Below are 23697 nucleotides of genomic sequence, written 5' to 3'. Positions count from 1 at the left end.
AACTGCTGGTGCCAAGCATGGCACAATCTCAGGCCTCCAACATATAGGTTGCAGGGGTGCGGGACTTCCTGCAGAGGCAATCGACTGCTCCTCTAAACCTTGGTGGCATTTTAGAAGGTCATCTTGGAGGAGAATGGGGTTCCAGAGGATGGATCCTCGCCAAACTGTTTACAGTCTGCTGGTTGGAGGGCTAAACACTTCTGAAAGTGTTTTTTATGTGGTTATGATGTAAATATTCTGATTTCTTTAAATATATCTTCTTTGGTCCTCTTCTAAGCACACCCTATTTTGGCAGATGAAGAAAATCTAAAGGAGAGAAAGTGTGAAAGAGGGAGATAACTCTGTTGTCCCGGCTTTCTCATTGGCTTCATTGTCCCTAGAGCGGTATCCGAGGTGTAGAAATAATATATAAAATGCTTCTGCAATGTTTTATGCATCAGATACTGCTCTGGGGCATTTTCGTTCTTATTGCTGGCAGAGCTAGGGTATGCAACAGCATTGCCATTTCCAACTGCCCCCTGCGCTCCATGCAGCCAAAAGCAGAAGCATTTACGCCAGCATGACATTTTCATCCTGTCCTAAATGTATTGGATTCCTATGGAAGCCGCTTGATTTTTGCACCTGCTAACAGGAGACAGATGCCATTGGAATCCATTTTAAATCCATTGTCTGCCAAGCATAAATGGCAGGCAGGATTTACACTATTTGCACTACCAGATGCAAAAACAAAACATAAAGATGATTTTGCTGGTTTGTACTTCGTAGTGCAAATGATGAAAATTGCAGACAGGACCTTTTTGCAAGCAGATAACCTCTGTGCAATGTATTCATTTCTATAAAAATAACCTACTATGTAGCTCATTTAGTATAATATCATAATTTTGGAATCAGGTGTAGCCCGATCCCTGCCACAAAATGTTGGTCATTTGCACCAAGAGATGCAAATGTGCAGGGCAGAAGGTTGTATGTACACCTGTACACCACCTAGTGCCCTGCACATTTGCACCCCGCCGTGCAAATGAGAACTCTGCCTACTATGCACGCATGGCAATCAGTGTTTACAATTAGAATTAAACGCTGCATACCACGCATAAAAGGCAGCGTTTGATTCTAATTGTAAATGCTGTCTTCTATGCAAGCGTGGTAGGCAGCGTTTACAATGGATCCCTATGGAGTTCGCCTGGTTTATACTGGAACACGAATCCGGTGGGCTCCATGGAGATCCCTAGAATTTGTATCAGCATGAAAAGCCATGACAGCGCAAATATTGAGGCATTTGTATGGCAGAGAGGGGGTGGTGGAAACACTAGTTGTGTTCTGCCCCTCCTCTCTGTCATACATATGAAGGAAAATGTGGCATGGCGTGATTGAAATGCATAAAAGCCTTATGCAAAGCTTTTGCATCCCCTATGTGTTTATGTGGGTAATCCACATTTAAAACCCGGTTCACCTGGCGCCACAATCAAGTAGCTTATCCACTAGACTACATTTGCTCTCTTCAGCACACGTGTTAGGTAGCATATCACAGGCAATAACCTATTGATCAACTTCTGTGCAGGAGTTTTTAACAGAAGTCAAATATTCAATCCAAAGATGACATCACAAATGCCATTGATGGCATCACTGATGACATCACATATACAATATATTTTGATGTAAAGTCCCCACAAGGGGTTGTGTTTATAATATTGGTAACAAGATGCCTGGGGTGATTGGTAGACCTATCATGAACTACTTAATCTATTAAAAAATGTACTCATGTAAACAAAATATTATATTGGAGTGTCCATAAACATAGGTAATGGCTGCAGCATGCACCATAGAAGTACAATATTTTTAATCTTGTAATTTTGGACAGTAAAATAATGAATGCTACCTTATCAGAGTTTTGAGTAATGTTAAACATGTAATAAATAGCTAACAAATCAAGACTTACTACACAATTGTGCTAGTACAAACAGTACATACGAAGACCCACAATGCATACAAATCAGAGGCAATTAGAGGGAAACTAAAGTCAGGAAGAAAGAAACAGCATCATCAGAAAATGTTAATAATATTACATTTCATCTTTATGTATAAAAATGAATTGTGTGTTTGAGGCTGTAACGCTCACCTGATTCCCGCAGAGGCGCCGGTCTTGACTGGGTGAATGCCGTATCTTCAAAGGTGATGTGTAACACACGGTTGGCTCTTTGGGCTGGACCTCTGTGCACTGTATGTCTGACTCGAAGAGTAAGATGTCTGCAGATAGAAAATATGGGATTAATGAACTGGGGTTATTGGGTGCCTCTCTCCTCTTCCCTTTCTCTTCTCCTGTAGAACCCCAAATGTTAACGCCCTCACCTTAGGTAAGTGAACGCCGAGCTCTCCATCTGCCTCGGGGCAGGGTGCCGTAACCAGTTTCTTCACTGGATAAGGGGGCAGGCCTCTTGACCTCAGAGGACTGCTGTCCGTCGTTAACTGCACGAACGGTAAGTTCTGGGCACTTCAAATGTCTTAAAAGTATTTTGTAATGCTATCTCTTGTTTTGCAGGGTTCCGGCGATGGCGGATGGCGGGCTGATGAGAGTTGAGGATCGAACCCGCGTGAGGAATAGAAGCGCCTGGAAGCACGTAAGTAAGCGCTTGTAGCCTGCTTCACGATGCGCACTAACTGTCCCTTTTATCTTGCAGGTACAAGTTCGGAGCTTTAGAGAAGCTGAAGGGTGCTGGAATACCCACTGGATTCGGCGTGGGAAGGAGTAATGGCACGTGAGTAATAAAGTTGCCCAATGTCTTTAAACGCACCTTCTTTTGTCTTTCAGATGCGGGATGCAGCGCCGAAGGCCTCCGGAGCGTGCGAAGAGCTGGTAAGCTTTTGTCTTTCAGATGCCGGAATGCATTGTGAAGACCTCCGGAGCATGCGAAGAGTAGGTAAGCCTTTGTCTTTCAGATGCCGGAATGCAGCGCGAGGCGTTGGTGACAGCCGATGGACCAGGTAAGAGATGCGCTGCCACTGAAGACCGTAGTGCTAACCTGTTCTTTCTTTGTCTTTACAGGTGCTGCTGAAGACTGGATTCCAGGATGGTAAGCCTTTGTTCCCTTAGGCCCAGGATCAGAAGCAGAAGACACGATGAGCGTTCTGCTGCAGAGAATGCAGAATAACGCAAAGCAAGATTCATCCATCGGGTGTGGTTTAAATAGCCTCCAGTAGTGCTTAGGTGTCTCCTTCCACAGCCACGCCTAGGTAAGAAAAGAGTTCCTGCTTTCCAGAAGAGTTCCAGTGTTCTGAACCTAGGGAGTGGCTCCTGCCCCACCCAACAGGAAAAGTAGTCCCAAACAGAAGAGGATCAGGGGTTCAACTGGCAGGTAAGTAAGCAGCATGGCCTGCTGCAGGTAAGTCCACCCAAGCATTATGAGCCCGGCGCTTCCAGCGCTGGGACTGGGCATCTTTATGAGCCTGGTGCCACTGGCGCCAGGACAGGGTCCAAAAGGTCCCAATTGGGACTGGCTGGCACTCGGAACCGGGGTTATGGGTCTGCTTCCAAGGGAGTCGGGCAAGTCCTGATCTTTTGGAAGCAGAGATCATGACAGCACCCCCCCCTCAAGGCCCCTCCCAAACCGGGCTTCTCCGGGGGTTTGGGCTTGTTAGGAAATGTTCGATGAAATCTTTTGATTAGACGAGGCGCGTGGACATATTCTGCAGGTTCCCAGGATCTTTCTTGGGGACCGTAGCCTTTCCAGTCAATCAGGTAAAATAGTTTAGATTTGGAGATCTTGGAATCCAGGATGCTTTTGACTTCAAACTCGAGTTCTCCATCAACTAGAATAGGTTTTGGAGATGTAGTTAGTCGGGTTTGAGGTTGCACGGGTTTTAATAGAGAGACGTGGAAGACCGGATGTATCTTCATGTGAGGGGGCAAGTCCAACTTGACCGCTACTGGATTTACTATGGTAGTGATGGAATAGGGACCAAGGTATCTTGGGTTGAATGTGCGTGGTCCTTTTAGAGGTAGATATTTGGTGGATAACCAGACTTGATCTCCTACTTGATATTGGGGGGCTTCCTTCCGATGTTGGTCTGCTCCTTTCTTGTATTGTTCTTTAGCCCTTCGAAAGTGAGAAACGGCTTCCTTAAAGGCTTGGGTGATTGTAGAATGCAGGTGGTCTACTGCTGGTGTTCCAAGATCTTGGAGTGGATCCAACTCCGAGGTTCGGGGGTGACTACCGTATAAAAGAAAAAACGGGGTCTTCCCAGTTCCCGAGTGGACAGAGTTATTGTAGGCATATTCGGCTATCCAAAGGATATCTTTCCAAGTTTTTTCAGTTTGTTGTAGCATGCAGCGCAAATACTGTTCCAGAGTTTGATTGGTCCTCTCGGTTTGTCTGTCGGTTTGAGGGTGGTGGCTGGTCGAAAGTCTCACATCAATTTGAGCCGACCGACAGCAACTTCGCCAAAAATGAGAAATAAATTTACTACCTCGATCCGAAATTAGAACTTAAGAAAAACCGTGCAGTCGGACGATGTTTTCGAGAAATTCTCGGGCCAGAGTTGCTGCTGTTGGTAAGCCTTTGAGTGGAATGAAATGCGCCATCTTGGAGAATAGGTCCACGATTACTAGGATCGTATTGTATCCGGAGCATGGAGGTAGATCGGTGATGAAGTCCATAGAAAGCGTATGCCAAGGGCGAAGCGGGATGTCAATAGGGCGTAAGAGGCCGGCTGGTTTTTCCTTTTGACTCTTGTTTTGGGCGCATACTCCACAGGACATTATAAAGTCTCTGATATCTTTTTTCCAAGACGGCCACCAGAAGTAGCGCTTGATCTTTTCCGAGGTCTTGGTCATACCGGGATGTCCTTCCATTAAAGAATCGTGATAACAAGAGATTACCTTTTTCTGTAAATCTGTGCTGGGCAGGTATAACCGTTCTTGGAAATATAATAGGTTGTCCTTCACCGTAAAGTCCTTTCCCTGCAGATGCCAATTCTGTATGTCTGCTGGAGTTACCAGTAGCCTGGCTTTATCCTTAACTTCCTCTATGGATTGTGTGGCGATTACACCTAGAATTCTTTGTTCGGGAATGATAGGTACAGGTTTAGGATTGATCAAATGTTCTTCCACTCCCATCCGAGAAAGGGCATCAGCTTTACCGTTTTTTGTACCAGGTCGATAGGTAATTATGAAGTCAAACTCGGCAAAGAATAGTGCCCAACGGAGTTGCCTAGAGGATTGAGCTTTTGCGGTTTTCAAATATTGCAGGTTTCGGTGATCTGTAATCACAGTAACGGTGTGTCGGGCCCCCAGAAGATAATGCCTCCAAGCCTTAAAGGCGGACTTGATAGCTAGAAGTTCCTTATCAGTAATAGTGTAATTGATTTCAGGAGGCGAGAATTTGCGGGACCAAAATGCCACGGGATGCAACTGATTGGTTACTGGGTCCTTTTGTGATAGAACTGCCCCCATGGTAAGGCTCGAAGCATCAGTTTCAACGATGTAGGGGAGTTCTGGGCGAGGATGTTTTAAGATCGGTGCAGAGATAAATCTAGTCTTCAAATTCTGGAAAGCTTGTTCCGCCTCGGTAGACCATTCAAAACATTTGTTTTTCTTTAACAAGGCGGTGATGGGCTGGACTATTCGAGAGAATTCGGGGATAAACCTGCGGTAAAAGTTAGCGAAGCCTAACATGCTTTGAACACCTTTTACGGAGGATGGCGATGGCCATTTGAGAATTGCATCGACCTTCTTTGAATCCATACGCACTCCGCTAGGTGATAATATGAATCCCAAGAATTCAACTTCAGTCACGTTGAAAACACATTTTTCCAACTTAGCGAAAAGTTTGTGTTGATGCAATCTCTCGAGGACCATTTTCACGTGTTTCCGATGTTCAATTTCCGATGAAGAATAAACGAGGATGTCGTCAATGTAAACAACAACACACACATCTATGAGCTCTCTGAGGACATCGTTCATAAAATATTGAAAGGCGGCCGGGGCATTGCAAAGTCCGAAGGGCATGACCTGATATTCAAATAGCCCATACTTGGTGCGGAAGGCCGTCTTCCATTCATCGCCCTCTTTTACTCGTACCAAGTGGTAGGCTCCTCTAAGATCCAGCTTTGTATATATGCATGCTTTTCTGACTTGGTCCAGGAGTTCAGGGATCAAAGGTAACGGATATCTATTCTTAACGGTGATCTGGTTCAGGGCGCGATAATCTATACAAGTTCTAAGGTCCCCTTCTTTTTTTGGAACGAAGAACAAAGCTGAGGAAGCAGGGGACTTGGAAGGACGAATAAACCCATTCGCTAGGTATTGATCCAGGTATTGTCGGAGGTGAAGATTCTCAGGCTCGGTGAGGGCATAAATTCTACTACAAGGAGGAGCAGATCCAGGTATCAGGTCTATCTGGCAGTCATAAGACCTAAGAGGAGGTAGAGAGTTAGCCTGATCCTTCCGGAAAACATCTTGGAATTCTAGGTATTCAGGAGGTAACTGGGGGGCCTCCGAAGAAATTGCTGCCAGTGCAACACCAGGTCGAGGGTGACAAGTAGAGACACATTCTGGAAACTGAACCGTTCTTGCTCGCCAATCGATCTGAGGATTGTGCTTCTCTAACCAAGGAATTCCTAGAATAATCTGGAACTGAGGGGCCTTGATCACATCGAACACGATCTTCTCATGGTGTCCATCTTGACTTACTAGCGTCACTTCTTGGGTGGTATGCGTTACTGGTCCGGAGGCTATCTCCGTACCATCCACCGTAGTAATTACGTCCTTTACAGCCTTTGGACAAAGAGTCAGATTCATCCTCAAAACCATTTCATAATCCACATAATTGCCGATGGCACCGCTGTCGACGTAAGCTTCAATCGCATGTAATCGATCCGGATGTTCAGGGCTAATGAGGACCATAGGTATCACGAAATGCGAGGTCACGGAACTGGTTTTAACGCTCGGCAAGAGGACCTCTATTCTTGTCGGGCGAGGTCGTTTCCCTGCTCAGAGTTTGTGACCCTGGTAACTGCCGCTCCTACTGCCTTCTTGGCTGGTTTCACTGGACAATCTCGAAGAAAGTGCCCCGAGTTTCCGCAATAGAGGCATAATTGCAGCTGTTTTCTCCTTTCCCGCTCCTTTTGTGTTAGTGGTCCTTTCAGGCCCCCTATTTGCATGGGTTCCCCGGAGTCTACTCCTTTGGTAGGAGTTGGTGGTTTGGAAAATACTCGAGCATCAAACTTGGAACGATCGGCCTTCCTGTTCTGCAGTCTGTGGTCAATTTGAACGACTAAGTCAATATAGTCCGAACAGTCTTGCGGGGGATTCACTACTTGGGCTAACACATATTTGAGCTCTCCGCGTAGACCTCTATAAAACAGCGTAATCCTTTTGTCCTCAGGCCATCGAGTTTCCACTATCAGTCTGTTGAAAGACGCAATATAAGCCAAAAGGTCTTGATTACCCTGTCGCAATGAAAGGAGCTCATTGTCCAAGGCCTGCCCCTGTGAATGTCTTGCAAACAGTTTTTCCATACTGAGCTGAAAAGCTTGAAAATCATGGAGAACCGGATCATCTTGATTAACTAGAGGGATCGACCAGTCTGCCGCATTGCCACTAAGGTACGAAAGCACGAAAGCTACCTTAGCTTGACCAGTTGGAAAGGCTGCTGGCCGGCATAAGAAGTGCAACCGGCACTGATTAATAAATACTGCAAACCTCTTTGGGTCACCAGAAAATCGTTCGGGCGGAGCCAGAGGTACATTCCCAGGTAGGTTGATCTGCACTGGATTCGTAGAGGATGTTGAAGGAAGATTTGCCCCTGATGCGGGTAACGGAGTTTGTCCGGCTTGTGACTGTAGCAATTGTCTAGCGAGATCGTCTGTTCGCTCCTTGGAAATAATCAGTTCCCTTCTTAGAGCATTCGTTTCCTGAAGGGCTGCATGCACTTCTGCTCTTAGTTCCCCAAGTAACTGGGCTAGCTGGTCGGTATCCGAGGTTTCCATAGCGCCTGGGTGGGAGTTTTGCGGTAGGCTTTGCGTTCTGTAACGCTCACCTGATTCCCGCAGAGGCGCCGGTCTTGACTGGGTGAATGCCGTATCTTCAAAGGTGATGTGTAACACACAGTTGGCTCTTTGGGCTGGACCTCTGTGCACTGTATGTCTGACTCGAAGAGTAAGATGTCTGCAGATAGAAAATATGGGATTAATGAACTGGGGTTATTGGGTGCCTCTCTCCTCTTCCCTTTCTCTTCTCCTGTAGAACCCCAAAGGTTAACGCCCTCACCTTAGGTAAGTGAACGCCGAGCTCTCCATCTGCCTCGGGGCAGGGTGCCGTAACCAGTTTCTTCACTGGATAAGGGTGCAGGCCTCTTGACCTCAGAGGACTGCTGTCCGTCGTTAACTGCACGAACGGTAAGTTCTGGGCACTTCAAATGTCTTAAAAGTCTTTTGTAATGCTATCTCTTGTTTTGCAGGGTTCCGGCGATGGCGGATGGCGGGCTGATGAGAGTTGAGGATCGAACCCGCATGAGGAATAGAAGCGCCTGGAAGCACGTAAGTAAGCGCTTGTAGCCTGCTTCACGATGCGCACTAACTGTCCCTTTTATCTTGCAGGTACAAGTTCGGAGCTTTAGAGAAGCTGAAGGGTGCTGGAATACCCACTGGATTCGGCGTGGGAAGGAGTAATGGCACGTGAGTAATAAAGTTGCCCAATGTCTTTAAACGCACCTTCTTTTGTCTTTCAGATGCGGGATGCAGCGCCGAAGGCCTCCGGAGCGTGCAAAGAGCTGGTAAGCTTTTGTCTTTCAGATGCCGGAATGCAGTGTGAAGACCTCCGGAGCATGCGAAGAGTAGGTAAGCCTTTGTCTTTCAGATGCCGGAATGCAGCGCGAGGTGTTGGTGACAGCCGATGGACCAGGTAAGAGATGCGCTGCCACTGAAGACCGTAGTGCTAACCTGTTCTTTCTTTGTCTTTACAGGTGCTGCTGAAGACTGGATTCCAGGATGGTAAGCCTTTGTTCCCTTAGGCCCAGGATCAGAAGCAGAAGACACGATGAGCGTTCTGCTGCAGAGAATGCAGAATAACGCAAAGCAAGATTCATCCATCGGGTGTGGTTTAAATAGCCTCCAGTAGTGCTTAGGTGTCTCCTTCCACAGCCACGCCTAGGTAAGAAAAGAGTTCCTGCTTTCCAGAAGAGTTCCAGTGTTCTGAACCTAGGGAGTGGCTCCTGCCCCACCCAACAGGAAAAGTAGTCCCAAACAGAAGAGGATCAGGGGTTCAACTGGCAGGTAAGTAAGCAGCATGGTCTGCTGCAGGTAAATCCACCCAAGCATTATGAGCCCGGCGCTTCCAGCGCTGGGACTGGGCATCTTTATGAGCCTGGTGCCACTGGCGCCAGGACAGGGTCCAAAAGGTCCCAATTGGGACTGGCTGGCACTCGGAACCGGGGTTATGGGTCTGCTTCCAAGGGAGTCGGGCAAGTCCTGATCTTTTGGAAGCAGAGATCATGACAGAGGCCTTCTTATTGCCCCATGTATGTGCACCAGGAGCTGAGACCAAACCCTAAGGAAAGTCCTTTAGGAACATGCGACAAGGTTAACATCTAGATATATAGCATCTTTTGAAATGTAATATTCTGACTGTCAGTGAATAAAACCACCTGGCCTAGAGTATGTCAGTTAACATAACAAGTGGCCCAGATATGTGATGTCAACAGTGATGTCATCAATGACATTTGTGATGCCATCTTTGATGCCCTGGGTGTTAGTCTTAGTGGTGCACGTTGGTGGCACAAGCTATGGTTGCTTAGCTTACCCCCACTCACAAATGCATCCATCATACAGCTCCTCCCTACCATTCTCACAGTCATCATTCCTCCCACCTCCAGACCCACAAGAACACCTTACGCCAGCCTACTACCTGTTCCTAATGTTAAGTTTGCCAGAGGCAGGGGTGCCAGCTTCCCCTTCATTGCTTCCAGGCAATGGAACTCCCTCCCACGTGCCCTCAGAGTTGAACCCTCACACCTCGCCTTCCGCAAAGGAATGAAAACCAGACTATTTGCTTGAAGAAACTCATACACACAGCCATCAAGGCCCTTACCCAGCCACCTTTGTGTGTATGACAACAAACAACTGTATGATATATAAACTTGATATACAGCTCAATATATAACCCTGCACTGCACTATCACCTATATAACCAATTTTGCATATCTAAACACATGTACAGACTAATGTAACCAAGCCGTTTTACCCTGTAATGTCACTAAGCCGTTATCCTTGTAACAGCACCACGATGCCTTTGGGCTATTTGCATGCATTTTAATACAAATAAATAATAATTTCTGAGGTTTTTCAGTTTTACTTGTAACCATAACGTTCCTTTAACAAAGTTTTTTCAGTGAATATATATATATATATATATATATTAGTATATAATGTTTAGATTTTAAGGATGGGGGATTCTCTGCCAAATCCAAACCTGTTTTGGGTTTCTAAAACAGACAAAACATTGCAAAGAAGGCTCCAGTTGAAAAAGTAATTTCATTTTTGTGCAGTATAAATGAACTATTTGTAATTACTTTCTTATTCCTTGAACATTGGAGTGCTGATGTGCCAAACATTAACTTGAGAGACTGCGTTAGGTTCCAAGCCATGAAACAAACACACACAGCTGGCCATTTAGGACTGAGCTGGAACGTATTTCATTTTAGCATTTTGATACAGGGAAACAGATTTATATCTGATGGCCAGGCCTCATCTAAGTGTATGGAGAGACCACAGGAATCAGGATAATTGAATGCAAAATTGTATTTGTTTTATGCATTTCTTTTGGAAACGTATGCACTGTGGATATACACCTTGTTGGATTGGCAACCGGGCTTCAAAGCTATGCATGTCAATCCCAGATATGAACTAAGGTTTTCCGCAGTAATTGACATGCACAACAGAACATAGCACAATAGTGTCGCTTTCCTCTCCCTTCAGCAATCTGTAATGCAAGTTAACTTAGCATGTACATTATCTACTGCACTTAAAATACACTTTCATTTGTCTTGCTCTTTTGAATCGGATAATGAAATCCTTTTTATTACCTGGGCATGCACAGTTGAATTTGAGCATTTTACTGAAGGGCATGTTTGTATTGACTATTGGGTTACACATGTTGCTCGATGAGATGCACATTGTATGCAAATAGCAGATATGACCTAAGGTGTTCCTCTTTAAGTGACACGCATGACAGGACATTGCGCATTGGTGTAGCTTTTCTCTCCCTCCAGCAATCTGTAATGCAAGTTAACTTAGCATGTACATTATCTACTGCACTTAAAATACACTTTCATTTGTCTTGCTCTTTTGAATCGGATTATCAAATCGTTTTTATTACCTGGGCATGCACAGTTGAATTTGAGCATTTTACTTAAGGGCATGCGCCAAACGATAGATTGCTAATCAATGCTCTAATCAATATTTCTTCAAACTGCTTTTACCTCTGTGTGATGTTTCATTGATTTAGCTGTTTGTTATTATTTGTGGAATTGTTTTGAATGTGTGTAAAGTTTTATGTTAACTAAACCACACAATAAATAAATAAATACAATTAAGGTTATGTTTCTATTGACTATTGGTTTACACATGTTCCTTGATGCCCATTACCGATATGAAAAACAATGCACAATGTTAGTTGTTCGATGAACATTCGCTATATTGGTATCTTACAAACACCCCCTTCCACACCAGCTGATGTTCTCATAGGAAGGACTTTATGGGTAAGTTACAATTTCAAAACCATGTGTTTTGAAATGAAAACACAAAACAAACATTTTTAATATTTGTACTGTTTGGTTGTGCGCTCGTTCCCGGAACCAGCCCAAACACAACTAGCACCTCCTTCCCCCTGCAAGCTCGAGCCTTGTGAATCACAATGAACTCACTCTGGAAAATAATTCAAAATGTATTAACGCTGCATTTATTAAGCAATGAGTAAATAACATAGATGAGCTTCAATTTAGCAAGAAATTGGAAAAATGCAAGTTACAGGTTCCAGATCACACAGAGCACAATCTTACATTCCACTAATGCCATCACCCAGGACCCGGTTCAGCTTAAAGACTGGCCTATCTCTCTGGCCTCTCTCACTGGTTGACACCCCTCTAATCAGGCACTGTGCAGGCCTCTCTGGTCAGGACCATACTCCCTGCACCCTCCTTCTCCGGTCAGCCCTTAAGTGAGAACGTGGCAAGTCGGTAATCACTGCTTAAGGGCAAATCAAAGCCCAGGCACTAGAGAGTTCCACACCTTTTATGTGGGCGCAAACGTTTATCAGGTAGGCTTGTCAGTCAGGGTGACGCAAACCTCCGGAACCTTCCTTTGAAGTAAAGATGGTTAGGTGGAAGAGTACTGGTAAATAACTGCCTGCAATCCTCTTTCCCCCTCCCATCTCAGAGCCCAGCTGCGGCTGGGAAGTGGTTCGCTGGAATACGTCTTATCAGTGTGTCTGGGTCAGCCTGTACTTTTAGTTCGACTTTCTCGTGCAAGAATGTACTTGTTTACCATGGCCGGTGAAGCCTCAAAGCAAGTGTCTCAGTGGAAGCGGAATGCAAGCATTGCGATTAACCCCTAGTGAGCAAGCTCTGCAGGCCCATGTGTGCTGCCAGTTGTCATATTATAGCAAGACTGGTCATCTAGGTTCCATAAATCTATTATACAGCAGGTTTGCAAACACTCAATGCATGCCTCTATTAGCTACGAACCCCATCCTGCCTTTGCAAGCTATGTACTTGTGCACAGTGCAGTTAGCACAGCAGGTTTTGCACATGCGCATCATTATATTACAATATCATATACATTTTTGCCAGAAAAAAACATTTGGGCACATTTGTCTCTAATTTAGATCTAGAGACAGGTCTCTCATCACTGATGTTCAGGGATAGTCTGATCACTGAGCAAGTTACTGCAGTGATGATAAATGTAATCAGAGTACTTATAGATATGGAATTCATTTTATCAAAATATTGCTAATATTATATAGACATGTCTGTCTGTCGTCTCTTAAATTTAAAAAGAATCGTATGAATTGGCTGTTGATAATTGTAAGATTATTTTTTATTTTATTTTTTCTAATACTTTCTCTTTTTGTGAAAAATGTAATTTTGATTATAACACAAATAAAAAATTGAAAAATAGATATATTTTTTCACAAAAGGACACAAATACAGTTGGATCTTTTCTTACCTTTTTTCTTTGTTTGTTTCATTCTCTTGTCTCAAAATCCTTCTTACTGTCCCACATCAAACTCATATAGGAAGTTATACCTTTCCTTTCCTTGGGGAATGGGCCTTCTCCTATATCCATCCACAACTATATGTCTTCAGGCTGAAAATAACTTCTGTGTTATTTAACTAAAGGGGAGGGGTAGAAAGGCTGATTTAGTATAAAAGGTTTATAGGTTCTGTTTAACATAGGCAAATGTGTGTTGAGGGTTTTAATGAAGATGTTCTACATATCCATGAGTTGTAGAGACATTGATCAACATCTGTGCCTTTGTTCGGTATAACAGACGTTGAGGCAATACCATTTTTCTATTGGTCAAGAGTTCAAAAAGGGACATTTGAGTAGCTGAAGTAGCAGCAGATCTCAAAGCCACCAGAATTAGTGTTAGTTGTAAGTCAAGTAGATAGATAGATAGATAGATAGATAGATAGATAGATAGATAGATAGATAGATAGATAGATACTTTCTTGGTTGGCGTAGGCTTTACCAAAACACAACATACAATCACAGATCAAAAGTTTGAGACAGCATTTTTATACAAGTGGGTACATCCTCATAATTGTTCCATAATCCATAACACATTAAAATTAATTACAAACACTTAATCTAGATAACACTTTTCTTTAAAATCCACATTTGATGCAAGTTAAAACTACAGTTAAACCTCAATACAACCAAAATAGTATGATAGTCATTAAAATAAATGTGTTAAATATCCTTTTCCATAGACTCAATGCTTGCCATATACTGGCTGGCAGCAAATAAATTCATAAATAATGGAAAGTGCAAGTCCCAACTGGATCAAGAATCCACCACAACTTTTTTAGAATTTCCCTAATTGTTATGTTATACTGCTCTACCCCTCCTCTGGAAGCCTGGTTGTAAACTATATGTATTTGCTTGCTTACTCCAAGAATTTCTGACACCTTAGTCATCACCTCACTGGTAAAAATGACTACCCTATTTGTTCTTAATCCTTTTAGGAAGGCTGAAACAAGAACATATGCGATTTTTAATAAAATGGCAGCACCTTCCAGTTTGGGGCTGGGAGACAGTGAATCCATTTTGTAAATAGGCAAGCAACTGCCAACAAATGCTTGTTGCTGCAGGCAAAACGAATCACCAGTTAAATAAAATGTATCTGGAAATCAGACCATGGTAATGCCATTCCATTCCATTGAGAGGGAGAACTCAGTTGTAACTGAGCACATACCAGACACCCTTTTAAATACAGGGTTAGATCTTGAGCCATGTGTGGCCAATAATCAATCTCATGTATGATGACCATCATTTTTTGAGATCCCTGATTACCAGCTATTGCTGCATTGTGGGTATGAGTTAACATTATGCTTCAAAATGAGTTAGGTACTTGCTTTGAAGTGCTTTGTGATGTGTGTCTGGCAAGGAAGGGAGATGTGTTGTGAAACGCTTTGCCGGATGGATGTATGCAAGCTAGTCTGGAATGCAGGAGGTCAGAGAGAATGTTGGAAGGTGAGCGTGTTGGTGTATGAGTGAGAGAATGATAGTGTGCTGGCGTCCCAACCAAAGCAGTTGGGAGATGCAGCCTGGGTGGTGGGAGCCAGTGGGTTCATGTCAAGTGTCTGCAGATCATCTTTATAACACTGGCAAGAAGCTGGTCTTCAAAAAGGACTCAGGTGTGCAGAAACTGGAACTGCAATAACTGGACATTTCAAGAAAAGACATCAACTAAGTTGCTGTGAGGGGTGCCGAAATCGAGGACTCACTGCCATTAAAGATAAAGTCCCATCACCCAGGGCGAAAGGAAAAGAGTGCTTGTCGTTCTTTGGATTGCACCCAGGGAGTTTGAAAAAAGATGCCAGTAACACAGCACAGGATGTGAAAGAGGCTGGTAGTGAAATGTACTTGGCACCCATGGAGGATGGCAGCAAAGAAATGCCAACTAAACAAACTGGGTGCAGTGAACCCGAGGAGTTGAGGAGAGCGACCAGCTTTTGCTATAATCAGGAGACTTCCACAGAGAGGCAATCTGTAAAGTTAGGTAAAGTGCAGATCCAAAATATGACTGATGAACGTGCAAGTTCTTGCGTCCACATAGGACGATGGTAATGCGCTCAAAGGGGCTCACATTGCACCTAACGTGGCTGGTGACGTGCTGCAGTAAGGCGGCTGTGAGGAAGAAGCGTGGTAGATGGCAACAATGGCAGATAGGGGGCCCCGGGGATCACACGGTACACGTTGCTCCCAGGAGAGGTTTTGGGCGCTGCACCGACCAGCGAATCGGGCGGGGGTTAGATTGTCCCCCCTAGCTGATATATACGGGTGCCGGCAAAGGTGCAGCAACTTTTGCCAGCTAACGCCATTCCGTGTTGCCTGGACCTTTGCCGGCACCCGCTGCTGTGGTGGCGGCCTAGGGGGCACTCAGAGGTAGGGCGGGTGGGAACAGAGGGTCAGGAGGGGGCAGGGTGTATGCTGGCGCAAAAAAACCCTGATATATATATTAGATAATTAGGGTTAGCCACATTTATTTAGGATAGTTACTTACCTTTCTTCCCAGTCGGCCCCCGGCCATGGCCTTATTCCCTCAGCACTGTCGGGAAGGCAGGAATGGTTAGCTTGCCTCGTTTCCCTGTGGTGGACACTGCGCCCATCACTCACCACCAGGTGGCAGTGTTGTGCATGGCCCTCCCGGTTTTCCAGTAGGCCAGGGACAGAAGGGTAGGTGGGGGGGGGGGGGGTCCCAAAAACAGAAACAAAACAAAAAAACGATAAGATTAGGGTCAGCTCCTATAATGGTATAGGCTGTAGTTTATGGAAATTAGGGTATCCTCATCTCAGGGCACAACCTTGCACCACTAGGGGCTCCTCCCCCCCCCCATGTTTCCAATGGGGCTGTTGGTCGAAAGGGTGCTCTCGGGTTGTTTTTTCTGGGTGGGGGTCCCTTGGGGCATGTTGTGGGGGTCATTCAGAGGGTGGGGGGTGAGATTGGGCCCTCGCCCAGGGTTTGTTTTTGAGTTAGCAGGAGGGGGCAGGGGAGCCATTGGGCTGGGCTTGGGGAGGGAGTAGCTAGTGGGCTGGACTAGGGGGCACCCGATAAGTGCCCCAGGGTCAGGGCAGCACTCCCTTCAGAGGTCAGGGGGGGCGGATAACAAAGTTATAAGGGCAGGTGGGCTAGTCAGGATAAGGAAGGCGTATAAGGGAGCCATGGGGGGATATACCAGGATGGGGGCGCCAACCAAGTAGGACAACAGGGTCACCTTAGGAGGTGGTGGTAGGAGGGCGCAGTATGGCCCCGATTCTGTTCACAAGTGAAGGGAGTTGGCGAACGCTTTCATCCCTGGGTGCAGCCACAGGGGGAGTGGCTAGGGCAGCCCCCCCCCCTACAACAGGACCAGAAGTGAATAGTATGCCCCTGGGTCGGTTACCTTGGTGTTGGGAGATGGCTGGCACGCCGTCACCTAAATTGAGAGTGGGGAGAGATTTTGGATGCCCCCCCAGCGGCTGTGAAGCAGGGATGGAGTTTGCAGTGAGTGGGGAGAGATTAGGACGGCTCCCCCCCCAGCGGCAGTGCAGTGGCGATGGGGTGTAAGCTCCACGCTACAATGGTTTTGGACCAAGAGGTGAGCAGGATTTGAACTGAAGGTGCATTGGTTTGGGAAGGGTAAGGTTGGTGGTGGGAAGGTGTTGTGGAAGGTGTATTTATGGTTAAAAGATAAATGAAGGAATGGGAATAAAGAATATGAAGGAAGAATGGATATCCCAGGTTGAAACAGGTTTGGGTGGATAATAATTATAAAATGAAAAGGTATTGGGGGCCTGGAGGGCCAAGATGGGTGTTTTGAAAGGGATGCTGAGGATGGAAAGAGTAACAGTAGTTACAAGCTGGGGGGGATGCGGGAGAGTGGATAGGATATGATAAGTAAATTATAGCGCGCCCGTACACAAGTGGTTCTATTATGTACAAGTTGAGTGAAGAAATACAAAGGGAGGACAATACACTGATCTGTGTAAGCCCTGTGTCGGCCAGATAGTGCAAGTGCGAGACACAATGTGCAAGAGGGAGTGAGAGGGGGAGTACAATTAGGGCAGCAGTGCTGGGAATAAGTGCAGCTAGGGAAACATAGCTCTGTGTAAGGTGCAAGGAGGAAGGGGACTGTTAAGGTCCCAGAGACAGCCCCTAGTGTGTGGTAGTAAGGGGGATAGTGCATGGGATACAGGAAAGAATGAAGGTGCCTGGTAACCGTGAGACTTTGAGCGTAGCCAGGCAGCGCAGTATGCAGGTTGTCTAGTAGGGGGAGTGAGAGAGATAGTGGAAATGAAAAGGTAGGTTTGGGCCGCTTCTGAACGTCAGGTGGAACAGCAAGTTTGAGAGGGGCAGAGAGGTCATCCCAGAGGGAGGTAAATGCAAAAGAGGGAGCGCTACCACCCATTGCATTGCGAAGAGTTTGACCATCAGAAATTGGTGGTGACGGAGCAGAGGGCTTGAGAGGGAGGGAAGGGAAGATTATTTTGATCTATTTTAAGTGAAGATAGGGTTTTTGTGGTTAGGTTAATGGGTGATTGGTTAAGTGAGAGAAGAGTTTCGAGGTTAAAGGAAAACAGGGGTTGGCATACTCTGGCACAAGGTATAAGACCCAGCACAGAGCAAGGTGCAAGGGTGTGATAGTTGTATGGCCCCTCTGGGCCTCGTGATTTAGGAGCTCATCGAAACTGCCGGCTGGCAGGTACCTTTTTACTGCTCAGTTATTGGTTGTCCCACCCGGACAGGACTTGGAGGAGGGACAAGAGGAAGTAGGCAGACAGCAATTCTCCAGGAGAAGGGTTGCTGCAGGAGGGGTATAGGTGACAGGGTGGAAAGGGTTTCCTATATGAAGAAATAGGGGGGAGGAAAACATGATCTGGTCAAGAAGTTGGTGGGAGTGCGTGAACGGCGTCACAGTAATAAGTTATCGTACCTCGTTAGTTTGTGGCCTTAAGGGAAAGGGGAAGTGGGTGGGGGTGTCAGTGGAGTTTGGTGACAGTTAAGGTGAGTGAATACAGGTCAACAAAAACACTAAAGGGGGAACTGGGATGATCAAAGTCGGGAGAAAATGTCATTTTAAAGGGGGAAGTTTGGAGAAGGTTAAGGAGAGAGGAATGGGAGGAGATGAACATTGTGCAGTGGGGAGTTATACTTTTTTGACATAGGGACAGAGACGATGCTCTGGGAAAAATAAAGAAATAATAAAAGGGGAAAAGGTAAGAGGAAAGGAGGGGAAAGCAATTGAGGATTTACAAAATAAAAGAACGAAATGGTGAGGTGCAAAAGCGCTATATCAGGTTTTGCGCTCAGGTGAAGGAGCGGAGGAAGAGCGGCACACAAGGATGAGGGGAGAAAGTGGGCAGTGATGCTATGTGAATTAGCAGGGGGTGTGGTTTAAATGGCATGGTCGAGGGTGCATGGTTGGCCCCTGGTGCAGTGGGGGAGAATGGCATTGAGATGGAACTGCATGGACAGGGGTACACGGACGCCCCCTGGTTGAGTGGGGGAAACATCAAGGATATGGAACATTTGCATGGGTGAACATGGGGGCGCAGTGGCTAAAGGAAGGTATGTGGGTCACAAAGGGGAGGCACAGTGGGAATTAAAGGGCATGACAGAAGAAGTGTGTATGGCAACCAGAACATGGGGGGACATCATGGGAGACGCATGGCTGAGAGTAAGGGAGCATGTATTGACAAGGGTGATCACAGGGGTAGAATGGCAGAGGGGTGTGGAGTTACTGCATGTGGGTTTAAACTGCATGGACTGAGGGAGCAGGTAGGGCCCCCGGTGCAGTGGGGGAGCAATAAGGAAGGGTGCAGTGTAAGGAGCGGGGAGCAATTGGGTATGCTTGTGATGGGTGCACGGGATTACCCATATATGGGTGGATAGCCATGAGATGCTGTTCAATATGCTGGACCCATACAGAATGAGGTTGGGTCTGGTTTATGGTTACAGGGTATCAAATGGACTTGCAGAGGAGAGGAGAAAGTTTGCGGTTCAAGTGAGGAATATGGGAAAGAAAAGGGTTAGTTGCAGCATTAGTTGGAGGTACTTGATGGCAGAACATATGATGGATAGAGGAGAACGGGGCTCTGTCTGCAAGAATACTTAATGCAGGTATACCAGACAGGTTAGGGCTTTAGTGGGTAAGGAAATTAAATACGTAAGAGAAATAATAACAAGGGGAGCAGCAGAGGAGTTTCAGATTTTCAGAACAAAATGGTGGGTGGCAGCAGTGGGCTGGTGGGCAGGTGGTGTCGGAGTGCAGTGAATAGATGGGCATGGGGTGTAAGGGCAAGAGGGTGTTTCAAAAGGAAAAGAATAATAAAGAAAGAAATAAGTAAATAAATAAATATATATATATTAAAAAAATTGGGGAAACAGGAAAGATGGTCGAAGGGGCATAGGTGCTGACAAAGACATGTTAGGGATCTGAGGAGGTGTTGGCGGGGAGGAAAATGTGTTAGAGGGTTCAAAGTAGATGAAAGGGCTTTGGTAAAAATGGGGGTGGGTGTAGCTGGTTAGGAGGGGAGAGTTTGGACGAGGTGGGAAGAACAAGGTTTGGGGGCATAGGGTCCATTGGGTGCACAATAAGGGTGCTGGAGCAGATTGACGATGGTTTAATTGCAGGAGGTTTGGGCAAAGAAGGGGTCATGAATATAATAAATAATTAATGAATAAACTCAATTAACAAGGAGGTAAAGGAAGGTATTTGGCTGCTAGGGAAATGGAGGGTCAGTGCTGCCCTGTTTAGGGACCAGAACATGGGGGCAGGCACGTAAAGAATAAGAACAGGTCTTTTGGTATCTGGTCAGGCGGGAGAATGGACACCAGGAAAAGTGGTAAGGGGTTGGGTTGTGAGAGTATGAGCAGCACAGGAGAAGGTACAGGGGTGAGGGATTTACCACAAAGGAGCTATAGTGAGTAAGGAGGAGGAGAACGGTTTCTGAAGTGGAAGGAATTATTAGGGGCGAAAGGTAATATGAGGTTTACATTGTCAGGTCTTAGGTATGATAGAGGAGGAGTAGCGGAGTGCAATAAGGTGGATTGAGTTCAATTACATGTGATGGTTAATTGTTCTTTTCTTTCACAGATGCAGCAGGATGTGGTGTCTTGAAGACTATTATATGGGACCAGTAAATGTATGAAGGGTGTCTGTTAATGTAGGAGTATAAAGGTTTTAGGGCAGTTGGGTATAGTGTTTTCTCCCAAGCGAATGTTTTGATGGTGGGGATTAAGGGCATGAGGGCTGTTAGTTTTATGTAGAGACGTAAGTTGGCCATGGCAGTTGGAGGGAGTTTTAGTTATAATTTACAGAAGGGGTTAGCTGGCTTTGATGGGTTTATGAAGAGTTGCTATCGTTAGATGAAAGAGCAGAGAAAAGGCGACGTTGGCATGGCGAGCAACGTGAAGGGGTAGTGTTGGAGGAAAGAAAGTAGTGTAAATTACAAAGAAGAGGAAATAAAGAACGGTTCTCTCAGTTTGGGTTTTTGTATGTCTAGGAGCAAGGTTGTTCTGGGGAAGTTTAAATTAAATAAATAAAAGAGGAAGGAAGGAGAAGGAACTATTAAACAAGAATTAAATAGGAAGGTTATGGGGGTGTGGGGCAGAAAAAATACTACGGGGAGGGTTTTTCCGGTGCTGGGGACACGGTTGCTTAAATGATGGTTGGTTGAAGCCGAAGGATTATTATCACGGTAAGTAGGGTGGGTAGTGCTCTTTGCATGAACAGGCTACCCCGGGGGTACAAAGAGGGGGAAGATGTATTGAAAAAGCAGGGGCATGGCCTCGGGGAGAAGATGGGATAAAGTGGGAATGAAGGTTGAGAGGAATTGAGGGGAGGGAGCAAGGGACAGGAAGTAATGAATTTGAATTGTATATTTATTTAGTTGTTTTTGGTGATTGCTAATTGATCTGTTAGTTTGTAAGGCCAGGGAGCCAGGTTAGCCTGGCCTGTCACATTAAAGCGACCTTTTCCACTAGACGAGTCTGGGTATTTTGTGCAGTCAGCCCAAAGGGGATGCTGTACGCGTTGCTCTCCGAGAGGTTTTGGGCGCTGTACCGACCAGCCAGTCGAGCGGGGGTTGAGATTGTCCCCCTTAGCTGATATATACGGGTGCCGGCGAAGGTGCAGCAACTTTTGGCAGTTAACGCCTGTTAGGGAGAATCCTCCTTCTAGGGCTAATTTCCCTCACCTAGTGAGTCCCCCTGCAGCTTTGCTGGATTTCTGGAGTTTATGTTTTCCATCTGGTAAGAGTGTACATCCTTTTTCCACTCTTACATGTGTTTTGGCCTATGTGTTTTACTCATTGTGTGATCTTGGGCATTGGAGCACACCACTCCAGGTGCCCCTGTTCTTGTACGGGTTACACAGCACCATTAGTGTAGTAACGCAGGGTTGTCTTTAAGACTTCCCTCTGACTCCATTTCACTGGGGCTGACTACTGTCCCCCAGAGAAAGGTAAAGTTGCCATTTACTTTACATAGTCATTTTTACCATAGACCCAGTACATCCCATCTTACATGGAGTACTGGAAAGGGCTAATCTGTACCCCTTTTCTGTCTGTAACTCCCTGAGCATTGTTTTGCTCTTTTAACATTTAGACTTGGCTGGTGGCAGTGGTATCTACCCTAACTTTTCTACCGCGATTATATTAGATAAACGTGGTACTGTTCTTGGCTATTATATTAGCCTCGAACATAAACCCGCTTGACCAAATCGTCTTTCTTTTGGCTCCGGTTGGGTTTATTCACCATTTCTTTTTGTTCAAGTCCTTCTTGTGTTTTCCTTTGCATGGCAAACTAGGTTCGCCTTCTTTGTTCACCGTCTTTTGGCGGGCTTCTGCAGAGAAGCCCTCCTCTTGGCGCCTTGGTGTCTAGGTAGACTGAATGTGGGGAAGGGGTGTAGTCACCCCCTGCACAGGGTATCCTAGGAAACCCAAGTCGCACTTTGCCATGATTGGCTGAGGTGGTTGTCCCGGCTGGACAACCCCCCTGCTGCGTGATTGACAGCCAGGCTGTGTGAATGGGGGTTTTGCACATAAAAGGCAGGTCTCTTGGGCTAGAAGTCAGAGTCGCCTCTGGAACTACAAGGAACCGAAGAGAAGCAGAGAGAACGACGGCTGCTGCAACTACTCCGTCCGGTGAAGCCCTGCTGCAGTCCTGAACTATCTTCCCTTCAACAACAAAGAGGAGATCCAGTCCGGAGTCTTCTTCCCTTGAGCCTGGTGGGGATAACCAGCTCATCTTCTTCAGCCAGAGATCTCCGCTGTGGTCGAAATCGCTGCACACTGCTGTAGTGGCCCGGATAGCCACCTGCTGAGCCTCTCCTGTTTTTAAGGAGCACACCTTTTCGTTATCACTGCTGCCGGCTTCATCCCTGCGTGGTGCAGACCCCCTTCAGATGTCCTACTTCACAACAAAGCTCCAGGAATCGTGGGTCTGCGGGAAACCAACAGGAACAACTGCCAGGGCACCAGCTGCATCGTTGGAATAAGGTACTGTGTCCTACTCGAGGAATCTGGGTGAATCCCTTTTCTTCATCTTCAAGGCTCGTCCTTGGCTTCCCTCCTTCTCATAACTTTTGCTTCCGAACATTTGACAATATCCAAGTACTTTTGGGCTACGCTAAATCAGGAACTGTCTAACGGTGTGATCTTCGGCACAGGTCTCCGGTGTCACCTAAACCTGGCTCCGACCCTTTGACTTTTGAACTCCTGTTTCTGAGTGTTTCTCGATACTGCCTGGCTAACCTAAATATTGCCTGTGATTTTTGCCTCCAACTCCCTCTGGGTATCTCAGGTGCTAAGTGTGCTTTTGCCCCAGTAGCATTTCATGTCACGGATACGCGTTTATTAAGTAGACCGAACTGTCAAAAAGTGATCGCAACTGTATCTGCGGTATCGTGTTTTGTTCATAACACCGGTTCATTCAAACACAGGGTACTTACCTTGAGACATACTGTACAAAGTGAATTGATTAGTTGTAGTATATTTACCATGTGGTTTTGTTTAAAGTTTAATAGAGGTGTTGTGTTTATAACTGATGGTGTAAAAATAAATGTACTTATATTTTTTACCTGAAACCATGAGTCAGTGTTTGCTTGAGTCACAGTAATTGTGGTCCCTTTGTGTAATCTCTGCTACTGCTCATATACTCTTGAGATAAGCCTGGCTGCTCTGCTACTGCTACCACTATAACTTAGTAGTACAGGCTTGTACCAAAGGTAAACTTGTATTGCCACCTGCAGTCTTAATTGTGTGTAGTGGTCCCTAAGGGCACTGCACAGGATTCTGCCTAACAACGCCATTCCGTGTTGCCCGCTCACCTACTTTTTAACTTTGGTTTGAAGGTAGTGTAGGTTAGGTGTGGTGAGTAATAAAGAGAGTAGGTGGTTTCTTTTTGGTGACAGGTTGGGGCAGTTAGAAAGAAAGGAATAT

The sequence above is a fragment of the Ambystoma mexicanum genome, chromosome 3q, assembly GCF_040938575.1.
Source record: "Ambystoma mexicanum isolate Mex_15411 chromosome 3q, UKY_AmexF1_1, whole genome shotgun sequence".
Classification (NCBI taxonomy): domain Eukaryota; kingdom Metazoa; phylum Chordata; class Amphibia; order Caudata; family Ambystomatidae; genus Ambystoma; species Ambystoma mexicanum.
This window is presented reverse-complemented; position numbering follows the sequence as displayed.